This window comes from Rhamphochromis longiceps, linkage group LG23, assembly GCF_057381845.1.
Source record: "Rhamphochromis longiceps isolate RC_006_pf linkage group LG23, R_longiceps_female_GT1.1, whole genome shotgun sequence".
In the NCBI taxonomy this organism is placed as follows: Eukaryota; Metazoa; Chordata; class Actinopteri; order Cichliformes; family Cichlidae; genus Rhamphochromis; species Rhamphochromis longiceps.
Genome location: NC_140578.1, coordinates 41,541,113 through 41,562,937, shown reverse-complemented (window position 1 = coordinate 41,562,937; position 21,825 = coordinate 41,541,113). Strand labels below are relative to the sequence as shown.

General features: G+C 40.1%; 2 long non-coding RNA genes across 2 annotated transcripts in view; one reads left to right on the top strand and one right to left on the bottom strand.

The window, feature by feature from the left end:
- Positions 1-21,825, top strand: part of LOC146642597 (uncharacterized) — a 104,911-nt gene that overhangs the window by 51,108 nt on the left and 31,978 nt on the right. The gene's annotated exons all lie outside the window — the stretch shown is intronic.
- Positions 7,682-8,534, bottom strand: LOC146642598 (uncharacterized). The gene is made up of 3 exons (XR_014909658.1): positions 8,367-8,534; positions 7,946-8,228; positions 7,682-7,818 (listed from the first exon to the last, which is right to left on the bottom strand). It is a non-coding gene; the product is annotated as an uncharacterized LOC146642598 (long non-coding RNA).

Below are 21,825 nucleotides of genomic sequence, written 5' to 3'. Positions count from 1 at the left end.
TCAGACTTGAACGCTACATCCATCTTTTATATACACTTTATAAACACTCACCATATTGCTTCTGAAATCAGAAACGTTTTATACTTCATTGCCTTTAATGAGGTATATGATGCAAAGTGTTTTATTTGTTTGGGTTTTTCTTACTGTTCTTCTCATCCTTTTTTGCCAATTTTTCTGCCACTAGGGTGAAGGGTCGAGGGGGTTTTCCTCATCTGTACAGTATATTCACAGTTATGTTTCTCCCAATGGAAAAAGGCGAGTGTTTTTCCTGCCTTGGGCCTTCTGTGCATACATATACAATGCGAAGGAGCCTTGAAAGGCTTCATTGTCTTCTGGAATGAATTGAAGTTCTGCTTCTGTTACTGTTCTGTTACTATACAAACAGGGTATTACAATGACCCAGTAAAGCTGTTGGGGGGGAGGGGGGGTCACTTTTGTGCCAAGTTTTACATTTTTGTGTAGTGATCAAACCCATCTGACACAGTGTTATGTTGGCATATTATGTGAACCATTGTACATTTGACTTTGCATCTACACAATTATTGTAAATGTTAATGGTGTTTCTTTCCCATTTCCCATTTTTACATTTGAGTATAATGGAAACACATTTTTACTCAGCCTTCGAATTAACTGCAGTCACCCCCCTGTGTGTGTGATGCAAGCTGTCTCTGTCCCAGCCCTGAATTAACCCCAATAACATCTAGGTTTTTCACACACCCCTATTTGCTGACTGAAGGATTTACACTAATAGAAACATTTTATTTTTCTAAGCAGCGTGTTGCTCGTGTATTCACAAAGATGAATCAGCAGTAATGCGCTCGTTCACAAAGCCCAAGTCACACTCGTAATTCTGAGGAATATCGTTTCTCCACCCCTCGTGTTCAACCCCCTGCGTCTCCACATTAACCATCTCTCCCCGCCTCTCTGTGGAGGCGAGTCTCACCGTTTTAAAGTCCCTGTTCTACGTAATGGGGCATGATCAAAAGCTCCAGGACAGCTACTATAGCAGACTGTGAGGTGAGCCTGCTTCACCATGCCTTTAAACCAACATGGATGACAAGTGATGAGAGGAAAAAATTAAAAAATGAAGTTTAACGCAGCTGAGACAAACTTAACTTTGAAGATAATGTGACTCCGCTAAGTTTTCTAAAAAAGCTAATAAACTGAGTTAGTGGGGAGGTGTTCTATCAAATAAGGACATATATCAATGTCAACAAGGTGTGAGTGTGTTGTCTGAGTTTGTCGTGTAGTTAAATCAAGTTTATTGTGTTAAATGAAGCCAGACCCCAACTGTTGATGCGTCTGAGCCTCTCTGCTCTGCCTCTGGTTCAGGAAGTGTTAACCGGTCCAGCTCCCTCAAGCACACAATGATGTTAAAGACTAATTGACGCACACTTTAAATAAGTCCTAATTAGAGCACGGCTGGTAATAATTGGGCAGGCGGTCTGAGCACTAATTAGAAGCCCCTAGTGTGTGTCTGTGTGTCTCTGTGTGTGTGTGTGTGTTACTATGTGGATGAATGATCTCTACAGGGGGGCTGATAAAGCCCATACTTTCAAGAAGCAGCCAGAGCGAGAGTGAGCGAGTGGGCGAGAGAGGTAGATGGAGTAAAGAGAATGGAGGGGTGGGTGAAGGGGGGGCAAACCTCCATGCCACTTCGCTCTTTTGTGATGGCGTATGGTCTGCGGGTGGCCCGCTCTGCATGGGAAGACTACAGCTGAGGGCAGGTGTGTGTGTGTGTGTGTGTGTGTGTGTGTGTGTGTGTGTGTGTGTGTGTGTGTGTGTGTGTGTGTGTGTGTGTGTGTGTGTGAGAGAGAGAGAGAGCGAGAAATGAACTTACTCCTAACAAGCTAACAAGACTAATTGATTCTGTAGCCTCTCTTTATCCATCCCCATCTTCCCCTCACTCACTCCCGCTCTTTTTTTTTCTTCCTCTTCTCCCCTCAGCCTCTAATTGTTTGTGCTGAGAGGCGTCTCGAAAACGGCAATAATAGATTTCCCACCTGCTGCAGGGACACATTAGTAGCACACTCAAACGACTTGTTTGCCTCTCTCGGTCTCTCCCTGCTGTTGTCTGCTCATTGTTTACTGCTCCTCCTTTCAGCCGCTGACCCAGGTGTACTGATATCCTCTGGTTCTCGGCCAGGAGGCATACTGAAAATACATCCAGTGCATCACTGTTAGATTTTTATCTCTATGTCATCACATTTCATTAGTCACACTTAAAAAGCAGAGGTTGAATGCAGCCTATGAAGGCCCGATGTGATTATTAAATCCCATATGTAATATGACCCTCAGTAGGATTGGGTGGTCTGGTGCATGTATGGCACTTTTCTAGTATAACTGTGGACTCTTTTTTTTAACTTCAAGCCTCATTCACTCACATTCATACAAGCACTTTTGTCTATATCTAAGCGCTTTGTCTAACTTGAGGTGACCGACCCCAGAAGATTAGACCGTCAAGATCATCAAGAACACACGTGCAAAGTATTTTCAGCTTGCAGTGCTGTGTTACACTAAATACTGATTTATGCAAGATATATGCTCACATTAACTACGTTTTCATGGAGCGTTAAAAAAAAAACACCCAACTAAAGATGTACAAAAAGTCTGTCTGTCAAAAGCACAGACTTAAGACTTTATGATGTCAGTAAGTGCAGGTATCCCTGATATAGGGAAGCATACACAAAAGCCCCACCAATCTGCTATTCAAACCTTTTGTTTATGAGGGGAAGCCTATCAGAAGAAAGTTGGCTGTCTGGCTACACTAAAACAGGCAGATGGTGCATGAGATGAAACTGAATCATACACTGCAAATCCAGCATGTCCAAATTAACACTGTCAGATTTGATTTCAACACTATTAATATGGGTCCACACCAGAGAGTGTTAATTTAACTCCTTTTGGAGAGTTGGTAAGTTAACTCTGATTTAGTGTTAAACACCAAATCTGTCTGGAGTTGATAATTTAACACTTACTAATGCTAACTAGGTGTTAAGAGTTTATATATTAACTCTCAAAGAGTATTTTAGTTCTGAACTTCTAGAAATTTCTTTTGGAAATAAACATTTACTAAAAAGACGCAATGGTTTTTGAAAAACATTTATTCTGAACTGTGCACCACAATTTCAAAACATTTGCTGAAAGATGTAACAGTGTACATGTTCTCACTTTCATTAGAATTTTGTTTATCAAAAGGTCTGACATAGGTGAGCTGGTAAATGCAAATAACAGCATTCTCATCACTTATTTCTTCAATACAATATGCATGTCCTTCATTCATCACTTTGTGGAACTTCAACGCACTTCTGCTCTCCCCCATATTCCATCTTCACAAGCATATCCTGTGTGGAGATTGAATAAAAATTAGTTGACACTAATTAATGGCACAAATAATCCAGTAATCAATTGCAGCACAGTAAAAAAAAAAAAAAAGGAATCCTTTTTGAGCCATTACTTGTGTAAAGTATTTTCCCAAAAGACAACAACACAGGCAACAGGTAATACTGAACTAAATGTAAAACCTCAACCTTTTTCATTTTTACCTAAACCGTGTGCACAAAACTCTGGAGGGATCTAAATGCTAACGTAGAACCCAGTCAGGACGTCAGCTACTGCTGTTTGCTCGTTTTTTTATGGGAGATCATTTTCAGGCTTCAAGTAGCACCATTACACCAACATTTCACATTCTAGACATTGTTTTAGGTGTATTTGACCAAAAATTTGACTGAAAATTCACATGCAAGCTTTTTGTCAAGGCTGTGGTATTTGCCCGCAAACAATACCTTTCAGCTAGCTAAAACAGAATATTATGCTATCAGCGAGCAACATGGCTAATGCCTTTCACACAGCTTTGTCTCAACTCCAAAGAGCCACAGAAGTAAAAGCTCATAATAATAATTGAAACAATCTTTGAAAAAATGACTTACCAAGCATGGCAAACAACTCAAATATGTAGAGCAAAATGTTCTGAAACGGCTTCACTTCAGCTTCAATTGGAGCCTATGGTGCTGGGGGCGGAGTCTGTGAATTTACTCTATTGGTGTCATAGCCCCTGTAGGAGTTCAGAGTTAAGAGGTCAAGAGTTAATGTTTCCATTGTAACACCTCCAGATTTGACACAGAAACACTCATTTTTAACACTCGATTTTAACTACTATCATTTTACACCTCAGAGTTACATTAAAAGAATGTGACTCTACTTAGAGTAAATTTAACTCTACTTTTGCAAGAAGACTACTAACACCAAAACATTTAACACTTTTGAATTTGCTGTGTAGAAAGCTAGCTTAGCATGATTCCAAGGATAGAAATTAGGAGCTAGAAATGAACATAATGGTTCCCATTTAGGTTCACCAGCTTGCTGAGGCCTTACTGTGTACTTCCCCTCCAGACAAAAGATAAATAAATTCAAGAAACACAATCATATGCATACGACCCTGATTAAATATATTGTGCAGGGTTACACAGCTGTTTAAGGACTGGCTTAATTTTGTGTAGCTCACAAAATGATTAGATTCACTAGAGAAAGTCATAAGATCATATCCGGTGTCCTGTCTCCCTCCCCTGACCCCTCATTGGTTGTGGCTGATGGCTGCTGCACCCTGACCCTGGTTCTGCCTGAGGTTTCTTCCTGTCAAAAGGAATGCATCGTGTGTGATGTTTCCCATTCTAACTTTAGTTTAACATGTTAAGAAATAGTAAAGCAATTATTAAAGATGGGGTTATGTTAATATCTGTGCCAGATTTTATGATAGTCCACAGAGCAACTGTTGAGACAGTTAACTCAAACCTATGAAGGTCAGTCTCAGAGTAAAGCTGCAGAAAAGTAGGACTCATCAATCATCTGAGATGTCGAGCAGGGACTGAGGCAGCGGGACCATCGAAGGGAACTAGTTTAAACTTTAAAATAGTTTGAACTTTGATCACAGTGGGTAGGTGATGCACAACATCAAAAGTAGCCCTGCTTGAAAGCTCCACTGTGATTTTGCTGATCAAACCTTGGAACTGAAAGAAGTGTCCTCCTGGCCTGAGACCCAGCAGGATTCATAATTCAGACAGATTTATAATTGAAAATTACTTCAAATACTAATTAATGGCACAGCAGAGCCAATCTAGAATTGGCTGTCTGGTTTGAACATGCCAGCTGTAGAGTTGTTGGTCTCTAATAGGTGTTTAATTAAATATCCAGTGGATTAGAGGAATTATGGGCAATTGTCCCTTAACGACCTTTAACAAGGTCTTGATTAGTGTCTTCAGCCATATCCTGTGGCTAAAATGATCCTTCAATTAGTGATGGAAAGCTCATGAAGAGAGCACGTCACATGATGGACAGCAAGAATGGGATTTTAAAGCCATCACTTTAAAATGAGAGAAAGAAAAGAAAGTTTAGATGGACAGTGATGGATGCGTGTGTTGAAGCGCTGCATTTGAGGATTGTGGCTGCTTTTTGTTGTTTGGTTTCCTCAGGTAGTCTGTAGGTGAGCTAAAAATACATATTAAAAAAAATAAAAAAGACCGATCAAACACACCCACGCAGATTAATGGTCCCACTACATCAAGCTACATTCAGAAAGGTTAAAAAAAAACTCAAAAGCTGTTGTTTTTTATAATCTGCTCCAATATGTCAGTGATATTCTTAATGCCTGAGAGCCAGTTTTATATTTAAAAAAACATGTTTTTATTTGGCCATGTAATTTTTGAAGTGTGCTCCGCAAAGGGAGGCCTCTCGCCTTTTGTTAGGAAATGTGGAATGGACACGGGGGACAAATTGTGAAACAGTTTCAATTTGGATATTTTTCAGGACAATAGGTTTTTTGTCCACATGCCACCTGTGTAAGTCACGTGTTTGTTAGTCTATAAACAACTTAAAACCAGTTGTTCAAAAGACTGCTTTTCATTGATTCTGGCGGGTTGTATTTCCAAAATTTCTCAGGCACATTGTGAGAAATAAATGGCAGAATGTGAGACCTGCTGAAAAACGGGTTCACGATTTTTAGTAAGAATTTTTAGCTCTGGTGTTGTGGATTTCTTATGTTATTATGAAAAAAAAACAACTTCAACAGCCAAGATCTGTCAGAGAAAAGATCAGCCAAGATCAATAACCCAGAACCGCACAGTTATTACAGTTTTTTCTGAATGCTTAAACCCTAACTGGGATTCTTATAGTACAATTTCTAAAACTATTAGTACTTATAGCAAAACCACTCACTGAGTTTGCAAAACTAAAAGCACAAACACTGCTTTGCACTTAGTTTGCCATTTTGTAACACACACTTTGCAAACCTGTAGCTACAATCCACTGCACAGCACTCTTTTTGCAGAACTGTAAACACAACGCACTGCTTTACACTCAATTCCCAAATGATCAACGCATTTCTAGCAAAACTATACACATTTACGGCCATTATTTACACTATTTTGCCAACTGTCTGGCACACTGTCACATGTGAAAACTTTTTTAGATAATTAGTTCACTTTGCAATCAGCCTAAGCACTATAATACAGGTAAGCTCTGTGTGTGGAGTACAATGGAGGGAGCAGGAAGAGTGAGAAGTAGAAGAGGCCGAGCAAGAGGACGTGGAGGTGAAGTAGTAGGATGAAGAGGACGACAAGGACAAGGAGGAACAAGAGGAGCAAGAGGAGAATGAGGAGGGGGGAGAGGAAGGGTAAGAAGAGTATGTCTGTGAAGGTTCTCAGTCATCCAGGTCATCGTAGTCAAAGGAGCTTGCAAAGAAAAGCGTCTGGACTTCTTTACAGTTTTTCTCGATTGCTAAAACACATTTCTTGAAACTACGCCTCATATCCTCACAACTGTAAACACAAATCCATAACATCTCACTCAATTTCCCAAACATCCTATTTCCAGGTCAAAATGAAGCTCTACACCCAAAACTATTCACTCCTGCTGAAAAACCAAACTTTGCCCTCAGACATCAAACACAAGCCCTCAAAAACACACACACCACAACAGAGTTTTGCACACTGGTACAATTAATTCAAAACAATAGTTCCAAAACAAATAGGTTGCTTATGGTTCTCCCCTTCAAAACCCTTGTCACATGATAAACACAAAAGACACAACCAATGTATGTACAGTGGCACATTGTCATTCATGTACTATACAGTACAACACACACCAGAAACATTATCCCACCTCAGCATCTTGTCTTTGGTCTGGGTCAGGCCAGAGAATCTCATCCACATCACAGGCTATATTGGCCCCAGCCAGGCAGCGGGGGTAAAATCCTCTTGCATGCCTGATCCACCCCTGGCATGCATCTACTGATATGTCTAGGCAGGCCTCTTCGATGGCCTGAAGGAGGTGAACACGGACATAAGGTTCTCGGTCATACACTTTCCACCGCCATGCCGAAAATAACTCCTCTATCGGGTTTAGAAAGGGAGAGTATGCAGGCAGAAAGATATTAGAAAACCTTGGGTTATTGGTAAACCAGTCACGAACCAGAGCAGCGCGATGGAAGCTGACGTTATCCCACACAACAACGTAGTGAGGCTACTCTGGCTGTGCTGGTTCCCTGTAGTCCAGCTGGAACATATGTTGTCTTAAACCATCAAGAAAAGCAAGGAGAAGCATAGTGTTATAGGGTCCTAGTACGGCATGGCGGTGGAGTACCCCTCGTTGGCTGATGGCTGCGCACATAGTGACATTCCCCCCACGCTGACCAGGGACATTTACAATAGCCCGATGGCCAATTATGTTCCTCCCCCTTTTCCTTCTTTTGGTCAGGTTAAAACCTGCCTCATCCACAAAGATTATTTCATGGGGAACAGGCCGTCCTTCAATCTCAAAGATTCTCTGCAAAACACATAACACAGTAGAGTCAATCGGTACCCTGAACCACAGTTCAAGAGTGCTGAAATGGCAGCATAAACTGCCATGCTGTGATGGTACACAATACTTTATACAGTATCAAAACTCATACCTGAACATATTCCACACGTTGGTTTTTCACTCTGTCAGAGTTTCGTTCGAAAGGGACTCGGTATGCCTGTTTCATCCGGAATTGATTCTTTCGGAGGATGCGGTCAATTGTGGAGAGGCTGATGGCATTTATGCCTCGAAAAAGATGATCATCCTCAATCACTCTCCTTTGAATCTCTTGCAGGCGGATTACATTATTTGCAATTACCATGTTTACAAGTTCCCTCTCTTGCTCCTCCAACAAAAGCCTTAACCTGCCTCCACCAGGTGGTCGTCTCTGTGTCCTACAAAAATAGAAGCACTCATTACTGTAACTGTCACACATTCATTTTACAGGCAAATAATGGAAACATACTCAAGACACATAAGTTCAGTAACTTAAACGTTACTGTACAAAGCAGTCTTACTGCAAGTACACCTACCTGTTTTCCTCCCTGAAGGTTCTGATGATGGAGACAACAGTGAAGCGACTCAAATTCGGTTGTACTCGTTGCCCAGCCTCCCTCATAGTCATCCCATGGACAAGGACATGGTCAACTAAAGTGGCTCGAATTTCATCCGAGACTGACTGTCTTCTTGCCCTTGCTCTTCCCCTTCCTTGTCGCCGTCGTTCTCCACCTCCACCTCCTTCACCACGTCCTCCTCCTCCTCCACCTCTCCCTCCTCCTCCACCACCTTCCTGTTGTCCTAGACCACCTCCTCCTCCTCTTCCACTACGTCCTCCTCTTTCACCATGTCCTCTTCCTCCACCACGTCCTCCTCCTTCACCACGTCCTCCTCCTCCTCCACCACCTTCCTGTTGTCCTAGACCACCTCCTCCTCCTCTTCCACCACGTCCTCCTCCTTCAACACATCCTCTTTCTCCACCACGTCCTCTTCCTTTGCATCTCTTTGGATCCATTGTTTCAAACCTGAATGAGCTGACTTTGGCCCTTTTATCTATCCATCGCAGGTTCTGATTGGTGTGTGCTAAATTTTGACTCCTAGTGTTTCCACCTGGTTAATTGTGTGCTAATTGAGCTCAAGCTATGCTGACTTAAGTTAACATTATTGCATGCTAGTGCTTTCTAAATGACTACATGGTGTAAGCACTGTAAAATGTAGGGATTTGTGTGTAGAGTTTTGCAGTAACAGTTCACCAAATTTGAGTCATGTGTCAAAGCAGGGAATAGTGTTTATAGTTCAGGGAAATGGGTGAGCTTTTTGAACAATAGCGTTACGGTTTTGAAATTTTAGTTTAAAAGCCTGGTTATAGTGTTTAGGCAATCGAGAAAAACTGTAATATGATGGCTTGTGTTAACTGTTGGATACGAAAATACCATTTTTACAAAGGTGTGGAGAGTTAAGCAAGGGTTATTCGCTTTTACAAGGAAACTACAATGTTTTGCTGATTGGATGAAGGGTTTTCTTATTTGTGTGTAGAGTTTTGCAAAAATAGCCAATAGTTACAAAAAATGTGCTTAAGCCATCAGAAAAAACTGTAATCATTAATTAGTTATGACCAGTTTGTGAATGACAGGAATCATGATAACTATATTCTCGACATTTTTTAGGTATGATTTAAGGCATAGAAAGTTCAGATCTGTCATGTACTGTCCGCATTCAGCAGAAGTTTGTGCTGCTTTTTAGTATTTAAAACATCACTACAGCTAGATACACAACCTCTTTCCAGATCACGTTGTTACATTTAAAAATAAAAGCGCTACCTCTCAAACACTCGCTATAGTTCCCAGCCTCTTGTACAGAAAACTGAAGCCAGTGTGGAAAAAAGTATTTTTGGCCTCTATAGCTAAAATGTTTCCTGTCTGCATTAAAAAGGTATCATCTTTCTGAAACTTACTTTTTTGCATAGTGTTAAAGCTCAAAGCTCAGGTGTGACTGGCAGGTGCCAGCACAGAACAATGAAGCTGACAGCTAGGCCTCACCTCTGCCAGCTGGATCACCGGTGTGGACGTGTTGATTGTGTTTGTGCTGCTAAGGCACTAATATTCTTTCTTGCTGCAAGTTACAGCCCACCCAGGAAATCCGTGCTCCTTTTTCAAGCAGGGGCATGTGTCTGTGCATTGCACCCACAAAGTTAGCGCTAACTCTTGAGTCTTAGATGATAACGGAGCCCTTCAACCTATATCATTAAAAAAACAATGACGAGGCTTCAAAATGCCAGATGATGTCCATCTTAAATATACAGTCTGTTTCCATGCATAACCTCTAATGCAATGCAGTATTAAAAGTATTATACACACAACTGTGAGTGCTGTTGTTCTCGTTAATATAATTCATAGGCTGACTTTTTTTTTTTTACCACACATCACAAAGGAGTACAAAGGCCTCTGTAAATTTCACTACACCCAAAGAAAATAGCCTTTGGGGGCTTTAACAGAGACCAGCATATCTGAAGCTGTGATGTACTTGAATGCACTGACACATGTTGCATGCACACGTGTGTGTTTGTGTCCATATTTCATGACACTGATACTGACAGGAAGATTTCCCTAGCCTCTGCAGCCTTGGCAGACATATGATTGCTGTAGATCTTCCATCATACACTTGCACGTGCGCGCACACACACCCACACACACACACTCATACACACACTGGCTGGATGGAGATAGGAAGGTGGCTGACATTTGTGGTTCCTCGGGTGAGGACATGGCCTTTTCTACTCATTTCTCTTGGCCAATCACCCAGACTGAAAGGGGAAAGAAAGATAAGGCCTTTTGTTTGGCCTGACAATGTCCTACTGATACTGCCATGGGAGACCATTCAGTGTGTGAGACAGTGTGTGCGCGTGGGTGTGTGTTGGGTCTATCCCACCCTTTTAAGACAGGAAACCCCTCTGAGAAGACATTATTACAGGAGAGCATTTGCCATCAGAGCCACCTTCTTTTAAGTCTAACACGCCATCACAGACATACAGTTATATGGTTTAAATGCCACAGATTTTGTCTTACAGCTGCTCTGTCTCTAAGAATTTGTGCTCTTGTGCAACAATCAGCCCTACAATATGGACTGAATAATCAGCACAAGGGCCACATGCATCCTAGCATTAGAAATAGTACAGTTCTGGAAAAAGCATGTACAGTAAATGCCCAGTGAATTGGGACTGGACCTGATATGTAAATGTGCCTGTCTCTAAAACACTTGGCCAACTCTGTTGTTTAAATGTGCTATTGGCTATAAATAAGCATGACAGTCAACAAGAAAGGTTCATACATTTTTCATAGTGCATGTTTGAGGTATATTTTTTCCATTTAAAAAAAGAATTAATGCAACACAATTCAGTGGGCTATATACTAAACTTGAGAATAGAAACAAATTATTAATCGAATACCACCAGTGTTATCGGTCTGGTTGATATTTGGATTGATTGACTGATTTAAAAAGCTTGACACAAGTTACAACATCCCAGGTAGGCATCCTAATTTTATTATTTTATTATATTGTGTTGGCTGATAAAAAGCGAAAAGGTTGGGTTAGTTTAGTTATTGTTAAAGTGTGAAGCAGTCTAAAATTGCAGGGGAAACACAGCCCATGTGGCTTCTTGGCTTATGTTTGACTTCTGTTGTGTCACTGTGTATTATGCTGTGTCTTTACTTTGCACTGTAATGCTGCTGCTGGCATCTTGTGGCAACTGATTCACACTTAGCTGTAGTGTCATCAGTGACAGTGGCTTATTAGAAGAGAAGGGAAAACTCCCTTCATTTGAGTTGCAGTAATAAATGCCTGGAAGATGCAATCAGCGACAGAATATGGTTTAGTTTTTGTTTTTGTCACAAATGTGATTATCACGACTTTCCTTAAAATATGGTGATATAATGTTGAGGCTCTATCAGCCACCACTGATAACCGCTAAAGCAGAATGTACGTGAAACTGAGTTGTCCAAACGCAGCCACGAGCCTTTTCCATCTCGTACCAGCATGCATGAATGCACTGTTCACTGCTGAACAGTGACAGCAGCTCGGTGGTGACAGCACTGTATGATGTGTGAACAATGTTGTTCTGATCTGAATGATTTCCCTGCAGTCACAAATGCTTTATATTTCTGACATTCGGACTCAGCGCGTACAAGGTATCATGTGAGCAGCAGGCATATGGACAGCTAACAGTTTTGGCTCAATACCCCGACTACCAGACTACTACTTCACATCCTTGAGACGCCATGCTGGCCTGATGTCGTCCCATATCATTAGGCAGCTAGATCTTACACTGTTACCAGTAAATGGTGTTAAGATAGTGTCAGGTGGGAAGGGGGAGTGCACTCATTTAAGGATATTGCTCCCAGAAAAAGGGGCAGCAACCAAATGCAGGAGGATTGATAATTTTGTCAAATTGCCGGCAGCACTTTGAGGTCTTACCGTCAGCTGTCGAACATCTTAAAGAAGATTCTGGTATAATATATGAAACCATCTTCATAATGTATCAAAATTGAATGGCTGGAATACCACTTAAGGTAGTGGTGGTGTAATTGGTACTCAAAAATCTTAATAGTATCATATATCTTGGGCTGGGCTTTTAAAAGGATCTATTGTGTGATCCTGCCTTGATCTCTCCCTCGCTTCCTCCCTCACATACACACTCATGGGATAATGCATTCAAGCCATCATTTCATCTTGGAATTCCCAAGCGTATCGGGACACCACATGCTATAATGATCCTCTGTAAATGGCTTGGTTGGACCGCTAACTTGTGTAAATAGTGCAGGGAGATACTAATGTACTATCTTGTAATAGGGGGGAAATTACCTGCCTATTACAGCTAGACCCTCCGAGAGGGGAGGAAAGGGGGAGGAAGGAGCTGAAAAAATGATGAATGATGGGAAAGAGAAAAAGAGAGGATGATGACACTGATGAAAAAGATGAAACGGAAGCTGAGAAGCAATTGAATGCGTATAGGTCTCCGTTCTGTGTGTGAGGAAACTTTTTAACAGTAAGAAAAATCAAAATAAAGCAGCTGATTGGTCAAAACCAAACAGATTATAAAACAACACCGGGCCCCATCTCCCATACTTTCTCTTCTTTATACTTAGGAATTTTTGTCCACAAGAAATTGAGATTTTGAAAATGTGGCTGATTTATCCAAATAAAGCTTTTTAAAGCAAGCATCCAAGGTCAGAACACCACAGTCCTTCTGTTACTTACCGGTGGCACTGATGTCGCTGCTGTGTTTAAAACATGATGTTATTTCTCCCTGAAGAAATGTTAAAATCTAATATATGCTTGTGGGCAGATTGCTTTTGGCTGAAAATTAAGGTTCAAGCACAGGTTGTGCTGTGCTTTTTTACTTTTGACTTGCAACAGACCTTCTCGATCAATTTAAATGAAAATGAAAAGGGGAAAAAAGTAGCATTTATAAAGACACTTAATTATAAAAAAGATTGTAGCTGCATTGTTGAACCTCATAATCCAGATTATCATGAACAATCAATACAAAACAAGTGTGGGACAGAGACAGCCAAACAACTGCAGGAAATGGAAATTTCCAACACTAATTATGCAGTAGTATTTGTTACAGCTCCAGAAAATCTCAAAAGCCACCTTCAAAAGACTAGAAATCTGCACCCACCATAATTGGGTACGTAGAAAAGATTTACAAGGTACAATAAAAGAAAAATCTGCAACTCAGCCCATTGCTTTGCTTTGATATAGTACATTATCTTTTATGCCCCATTATGTACCTTTTCTTTCTGATCAACAGCAAATCTGCAACTTCCCCATCTGCCTCAACTTTACACAGACAGCAAACATCAACTTCAGTGTCAAACCCAACAGATTACAAAACAATCACTGAGGATCATCACTGATGATGGAAGCAGGGTCTGACTATAGTCCAAACACCAGGCCATATGGCAAATTGGGCGACGTCGTGTAAGATGTCTTTAGCCTCTGCGTCATTTTCGGCAAAGATGGCGCTGTGATCTGCGAACATCAATTTAGTTGCAGATTGGTCTTCAGTGAAACAGACGGTGGCCATTGGTCAAAAGCCGGCTTGGTCTTCTCCGCTTGACTGCTTATGATGCTTTTTTAGGTGCGACTGAATGATTTTCATAAAGACCTTACCAGCAATGGAAAGAAGGCTAATTCCACGATAGTTCTTGCATTCGCGGGTGTTGCCTTTCTTCTGAAGTGGGATGAGAGAATAGTCTCTCGTCTGTTCTCCAGATCTATTGAATTAGTCCATGAAGTCGAGAAAGGAAGATGTTTCCTCCAGTTTTGATTGCCTCTGCAATGAATTTGTCCTGCCCGGGTGATATCCCATTCTCTAGCGCATGGACTGCATGTTTGACTTCTTCAGTTGTTGGTCTGGCATCTGACATCGGTGCATGTCATGCGTCAACCACTGTTGTTACCATGATATTACTAGGGTATTATATGGTTATGACCTTTCAGGTGCCCTTGATAGGTCAAATGCACTGGAACCTAAGAAAATGTCAGCAAATAGAAAAATGCTGTAAAAGCACACAAAACAATCTTTTTGAGGAGACAATAACCTGAAGGAACAGCTGTGGAAGTGACAAGCTAACAGTAAACAGCTAACAGCAAACATGTATCTACAGCATTATATGACTTATGTGCAGTGTAGGGACTAACACCTTATTAAGTAACGCGTTACAGTAACTACGTTATTATTGTGGTAACGAACACGGTAACGCTAACTTAATCATTACTGGGATTTAGATAGGGTTGTTATTCATTACTTCTTGTGGTGGCTATCGCGGAGCTTCCACAGATTCAGTAACATTAGCAAGTGGTGGAGGCCAACAGGTGGATGAGGGAAAGGGGAGGCAGGAGGAGAAGAGACCCGAGGCGGCCGCTTGTCCGAGTGTCAGGTGTACTGAAGTTATGACCTGCAGTCTATCTGGGTCAGATATGAACCAAGTTAAGGTGGAGTTTATTTTCGTTATGCTGACTTTTTCGTACTGGGTACTAGCTAGCATGACGGAGTTTCTATACAGCTGGGTGGTGCTATGATGTTACTGATGTTGAACTTTATTTTGTTCATAAGGTTAATTATTAGAGTTGCCAACCGTCCCCTAAAAAACGGAATCGTCTGATATTCAGAGAAAATATTACGCGTTTCGTATTGAGGTGAAAAGGAATGCAGTTTGTCCCGTACTTCAGCTACAATGAAAAAGACACACAGCTGCAGTTATTCTGTCATTACGCTGCACATCTGCCTTTATGATTTTTCCTATAATGGTGGGCCGGTCTCTAGTCAAAACGCCCGGGCCGATTTCTTGTCCCAGTTCAGCCCTGTATGCAGCTCATCTGTAGTCAGTTGTTACCTACATCTTCCTATTCGGAAGGCAGAATTTCCAAGTTCTGAGTACAATCGAAGCACCGCGACTGCAGTTTTCGTGTTGGATGTAAAAAGCGCACATGACGCTGTGACGTAGGCTAGAATCATGGCGGCGGTCAACGATGGTCCAGGCGTGGGATTTCTCTCGTGGAAATATGCGCATTATTTTTTCCTTTCTATTGGTACGTGGCACAGTGCACTTGTGGCAAGTAAGCAAGCTAGAAGACTGGCAATCTGGCTGGGTATCCAGTTACGGAAGCAACACATTAACAAGAGAATTCTGAGTAAAACCAAAGTTACTTTCCCTAGTCACTAGTTACTTTTAAAGTAATGAGTAACTTGAAGTAACTGAGTTACTTTTGATAGAAGTAACTAGTAATGTAACTAAGTTACTGATTTAAAGTAACTCACCCAACACTGCTTATGTGATAGAAAAACACATTACCTCACATCTTTTTCTCCCTCAGAACACTGACAAATGCCTCAGTGCAATCCTCCACATCTTTAGGTTTCAGTCACTTTCACAGCTGTCTGCTCGCATTATTATGTCCCTAAAAAACACTTCCATTGTGTTTTAATCAACTTCTGTTGTGTTTTAATCAACTTCTTTTGTGTTTTGTGTATTTTTGCATCACTGTTCTACTTGTTTGTGGTTGCGGTGTATTTGACCTTTGAGGAACAGAACTTTCATGAAGCAATCTAAAAATGCCAAGTATGCTTACAGCTCCACCCAAAGGTACTACATATATGGAGAAATCTTTATCATTAAAGCCCACAAAGTCAGCATCTGTTAAAAAACAAACACTTTTAGCTCTAATGGTGCTTTCTCTCATTTTAGATGTATTAAATTATGCACTACTATAAAACAAGCCTTGGTCTTTATGCTTTACTTTTAGCTTTTGGGTGTTTAAAGTCCAGCTCTAAGGGAGGATCTATTGACTCAGAGTATTGGTCGAAAAAATATTTGCAAATGTTAGCTCCTGTAGAGGGTCTATAAGTGTTAATTAAACAGCTGTAAAGAGCCATTCATGATGTTTTGGTTAATTTGGGTCTCATTCTCGAAACAACATGCCATGCCTAATGAATCTCCTTTTCTAATCTGGATTTTGTTTGCTGACAAAAATCCAGTCTTTATAATGCCAGCACTATGTTTTGTCATGCGTGTTTACAGAAATTAATTGAAAACCTTTGGAGAGTTGGTTGTAATGCGCACTAATTTCCTTCAGCTATTGGTGAAGGATAAATTGGCAAACACTCGCATAATGTGTTCATGTGAATAGACAGTTTAGATCGCTGTTTGTTAACAATATTTGTTTGCTTAGTTATTGTATTCATGGAGACAAATATGAGGCATGTCTTTTTATGCTGCTTCATTTCTTGTTAGTTGTTTGCTATTATGATAACAAGGATCCATTTGATGTCAGCAGGCCTTTTATCTTCAAATGAGCCATTTAAATGTCATTACTGTAGGGCTGCCTCTGTGGTGTGTGTGTGTGTGTTACATTTTTTACAAGGCCCATTCATGTCTTGTCATTTTTCCTACAATGCGAAATTACTAGCATTCACTCTCTGCTGCTGCAACAGTAACAATATTCACTTTTAAATTTTTTTTTTTCATTGTGACATAAATTCAAGCTTTTGTCCATTTTACTCTCCTCAGTTGTTTACTATATAAGCAATGGGCCATAGCATAATGACGCAGGAAATTAGAATCATTATTCACTAATCCAATAGCTTCCTTTTGAGATTTTTAGAGTTGGACATAATCTGTTTTTGAGTTTCCCTTTCATCTTTTCAAAACAGTGGAAAGCTAATAGAATTTTTTAGTAGATTATTCTGGTTATTATCTTTCCACCAGAGCTGGTCTAACAGTCAGTGAGTAGTCATGCTAAAAACTGTTTATGTTATTATGTTGTTTGCAGGACTTTGGTAGGTGGGGGAACCCTAAGACTGGGTGTAGCGGCGAGCATGGGAAAAAGAATTACTCTGAAATAAGTCAGGACAAACTGTGTTGTGAGCTTCAGCATATTTTTCTTCATGTAGTGACTGTGATCAGGTGACGTGTGCTGCTGCTTCACATTCACCGCTCCAGGCACGTGCAGAGGGGGGGGCTAGAGGGGCTTGAGCACCCGCCCCTTTCCTGATGGATGCCCAAAGTGCCCTTTTGTTGAGGCAACTTTTTTTTAAAAAAAAAATTTATTTTTTTTTTTAATGTGTGTGTGCGTGCGGAGTCCTGTCTGTGCCCCTCAGCAATAATATTTAACTATTAATCACAGTTTTGCTAAATAAAATCTGGCTTGCATCAGTCACATGATCACATTTAACCAATGATCGCCCTTGTCGGCAGAACGCGCTGGTTACGGGCCGGGAACGAGCTCACAAAGAGCACGCGCATTTTTTGCGGTCCGGAGCTGTAGGAGAAACACAAGTTAACTCAGAGACACAGACTGATGCGACAAAACCAGTAAGTAGGTGTACAGCGTACACTGTAGTGTGTAGCACCCAGGAGTATTGGCTTATTACGTACACGTTGGAAAGTTGTCTTGTTGCAACTGACGAACTGAAACAAACGAGCGTGCTGTGTGTGCAACAGCGCGACAAACATTACCTGTCCTTTTATTAACTGCACAAGTAGTCATAGCTGCTGGCTACCTGTGTAAGGCTGTCATGGGTCTGTAGCTCTGTCACCGTTTTAGGGAACATATTTAGTTTTAAAGTAAGTTACAGGGCTTTTCCTGCCTTTCTGGAGGGATTATATTTCACTAAAAAACGATCTAATATGCATGTCCACATAATTATGCATTATTATAATTATAATATATTAAAAAACATGCTGTATTTTAAAGAACATACATTAAGAAGTAGATTATATTAGATTTATATTTTAAATAAGACAAAATTTGGATTTTACAGCAGTAAAATTATTGTATCTCTGCAGTTTAAAAATGTAATAAGCTTTGCCCTGCACAGAGTGGATAGTGAAACAAATGGAATCATCATAAATACATTATTTCATATTTATTACTTCCCCCTCCTCATTGCTTTATTATTGTAGCTCTAGTAATAAATAATTATGTAAGGATTCTGGATCAGCACCGTGATGCCCATAGTATATACAGTATTCTGAAGAAGGTCTAAAATGTCAGTGTGTTCAATGTGCCCCTTTTTAACTTTGAGCACCCGCCCCTTTAAACCTCTCTGCACGGCCCTGCACCGCTCTTTGTGGATTTATCCAACTGAAATATAAACAGATGTTTCATGAGCTATATGCCTGATTTCCAACCCCCACACAGAACAAAGCTAATATAAAAAGTAGAATTCTGTGAGTAAATCAACATCATTACTACAAATATCAGTTGATGTCTGCTACCCTACCAGTCCAACACAGTGCATCACTGTCTTCTTCTTCACAGTACTAAACAGCCTGCATTAAACTGTCTAATATGTTCATACAACCTTAGAATAATACAAACTTAATGTACTTCAGTTTTGTTTGCAAGATGTTTAATAAAATTTATTTAGCAAACCATCATGTACAGCTCAAATATCTGACTCAAAATGCATTTAGGACATTATATATAAGTGCTAGAACGTTAATCTGGAACACTTAAATTCCTGGTTGTTTGGCTGTTATTTACATTTTTAAGTTATACTTTTCCTATTACTTGTATTTGCAGAGAAAACCTACCGGTTATTCATGTTGGTTCAGCTCAGATACATTTTACAACAAGAACAACAGCTGCTGCATTTTTCCAACCATCTAATGACACATTTATTACTAAATTACTCCACAGTGAAGCCGATAATTTACAAATACTAGAAATATGGGCAAGTAACATGTAACCTTAATGCCTGATTAAAAGCTACTTAGTTAGCTAGCAACTAGCTGTTAGCTAATTGCTCTCAAAGTAGTTTGGTAGCAAGCAATTAATGGCATATCGTGCTAGCAGGTAATTAATGTCCATTATGATAAGATGTGTTCAGTGTTTTAAACTCATAGTGGAATACATTCACAAGAATAACATTTCACAAGAATAAAATTTAACAGAGGAGTTATACTGCAGTTCAAAACTGCATTAGAGTACTTGAGTAAATGTATTTATTTAGTTACTTCCACACTGCATGATTACTGATGAGCTCAGGGCACCTGACAGTGCTCACTACTTCACTGGCTTCATGTCTTGCAGTGCTCTAACCTTCACAGAAAGATTGCCGTCTCTCTCTTTGCTGGAGCGGCAGACAAGCTATAGGGCAGCCCTCCCAGTGCACTACTGGTAATTTAGGAAATCCTTACTGGCAGGTTGAAATGACAAGGCCACTGTCTTTGCGTCTGTGCTCTGTAATTTGCTTGTTTTCCACTTTGCCATAGAGCTGACGCACTGCAGGAGCAGGCAAGCCAAAGAGCGTTTTTCTCTCTTTTTCTCTCTCCTACTATCTCGTTCCCTTGCTCACTCGCCCATTTGCTCGGTTTATGCTCTCTTCTATTGTTGTCATTGTGTTATTCAGCTCAGCTCTGCGGCCTCCCGAGTTAAAAAGAAAAACACAGGCCAAAAACACCACAGAAATCAGAGCCTAATGTCTCACAGTGACGAAAAAAGACTGAATGATTGAAAACGCAGCACTCTGTCGGTTTTCCGAGTTTAAAATATGAATGCTGCCTGTACAGTATGTAAAGAATTGAGGATGATTCAACTGACTGTTCATCATTTATCCTCCTTTGATTGTAATCTAAATTAAAAGGTGCCAAAATATCAACATCTAGCTTCATTTTCCCATTTTGTGTAATTGTAAAAGATTTCTAAAAATAGCCTGTTTTGTCAACAGAACACCCATATAGGAGAACACGTTTTAATTTTTTTTTTTTTTGTGTGTGTATGCCCCCAAAGTGATATGACTATAGTTTGATAGAGTAGTCTGTTACAGTTAGTTTTCCTAAACTGAATATAAAATCCAGTTCTTACATGAATATAGTGAATATGTAGAAAATGTTTCATACCCTAAAGCTGCAACTCTAACTGAAATCTCTATTAGTAGTAGTGTAGTAGTATATAGATGTGGATTATTTGTTTTGCAACTTTATACAGTACAGAGCCCTAATAGTGCCCAAAATTGATTTTAAACAAAAAAAAAACCCTTATAGTAAACACTTACAGCTTTAAGGAACCATATTGTACATTTTTATGGTATAATACTGTATTTTTCTTTCGATAAATGCAAAGACTAATATAAATGTAAAAGTTCAAATTTAGAAGTGTTTAGAAGTGTACGCCACCGTTTTTTCTTTATACTTTGAATCTTTTACATGTTTGATGTGGTTTCCAGGATTTGCACAGCTCGGATTTTTGAAAGTCTGGCTAGCATGTGTTAAAATGTCAAATACAGCAGCATATCAGTAACCTTGGCGTGATTAGGGCAATTGTCACAATGCTGCTGATAGTTCACAAAAGAGAAGAATCCGAATCCAGGAATGCAGTTTTAGCCCCTAAAGCATTGAGATGAATACCTGCCTGTAACTATATACAGTTTTTGCATTTGTATCCATTTGAATTTGTCCCTAAATTAAACTTCTGAATTGCAGCAGTTTGGAAAAAAGGAGCGTTGGATACAGGCTTCACTCGTGTACGTACAGTACTCTGTGTGTCTCTGAGTGTGTGTATCAAAAGAACTTTGACAAACAGCTCCCCTGTTTACCATGGCGACGCCGTGGCCTGTGTTCTCTCGTCTCTACGGTAACCGTGGCCCTGAGCTCTCTTATTGGCTGAGCCACTGAACTCCCAGCAAGAGACAAAGGAGAAGGACCTGGCGCTGGTAATTTCTTATCACCAAATCCCATTAGGCTCAGGGTTTTTCAGTTTTTTTTCATTAACCCACACAAAAGTAAAGTGGAAATCACCATACCCAGTCAGCTCAGCCCCTACTGTGAGGCTGACTAGGCCCCCTAATAACATCGCTCTGCTCTAGCTTGTGCTGTATGAATACAAGAGACACTTACAAAAGTACGTTAATAGACTCAAAAATGAAAAGCTGTAAAAGAAAAAAAACAGCATCACTTCATTATCGCATTTATCCAGATCGGTTTTGTGAAAAATTATTGTGGAAAAAAATGGAACCACAGCAGATAAAGTTAATAGACCCCAAATTACTTCATTGATACTGTTAATTAATAATAATTAGTTTGTGTCCACAGATAGTAAGTCATTTATTAATCCCAAAAGAAAACTGCTGTGTTCCATCACAGGCTACATTTTAATTGGTATATTTAATCCAAAATGCCAATTTCTTAATTTTAAGTAATATAATCACAGATTTTGTTGTCAGATAAATAATAAATAAATACAAATAATACACATCAGGATCAGTATAGCAGTCTTGGCAGTAACACAGAGCCTGTGTAAATAAAAGGCTTCAGAGGTGCTTTGTTAAGTCGCAGAAAATAATCTCTGCTTGAACTTGAGACTTTAACCTTTTCATGAAAAAGGCCGTTTACCTGGCAGCAAGGCTTTAACAAAAAGATCCAGTTCTTCAGTAGCTCACCTCACAGCAGGATCTAAAAGTCAGGATATCTCTGCTTCTGCTGACACGTT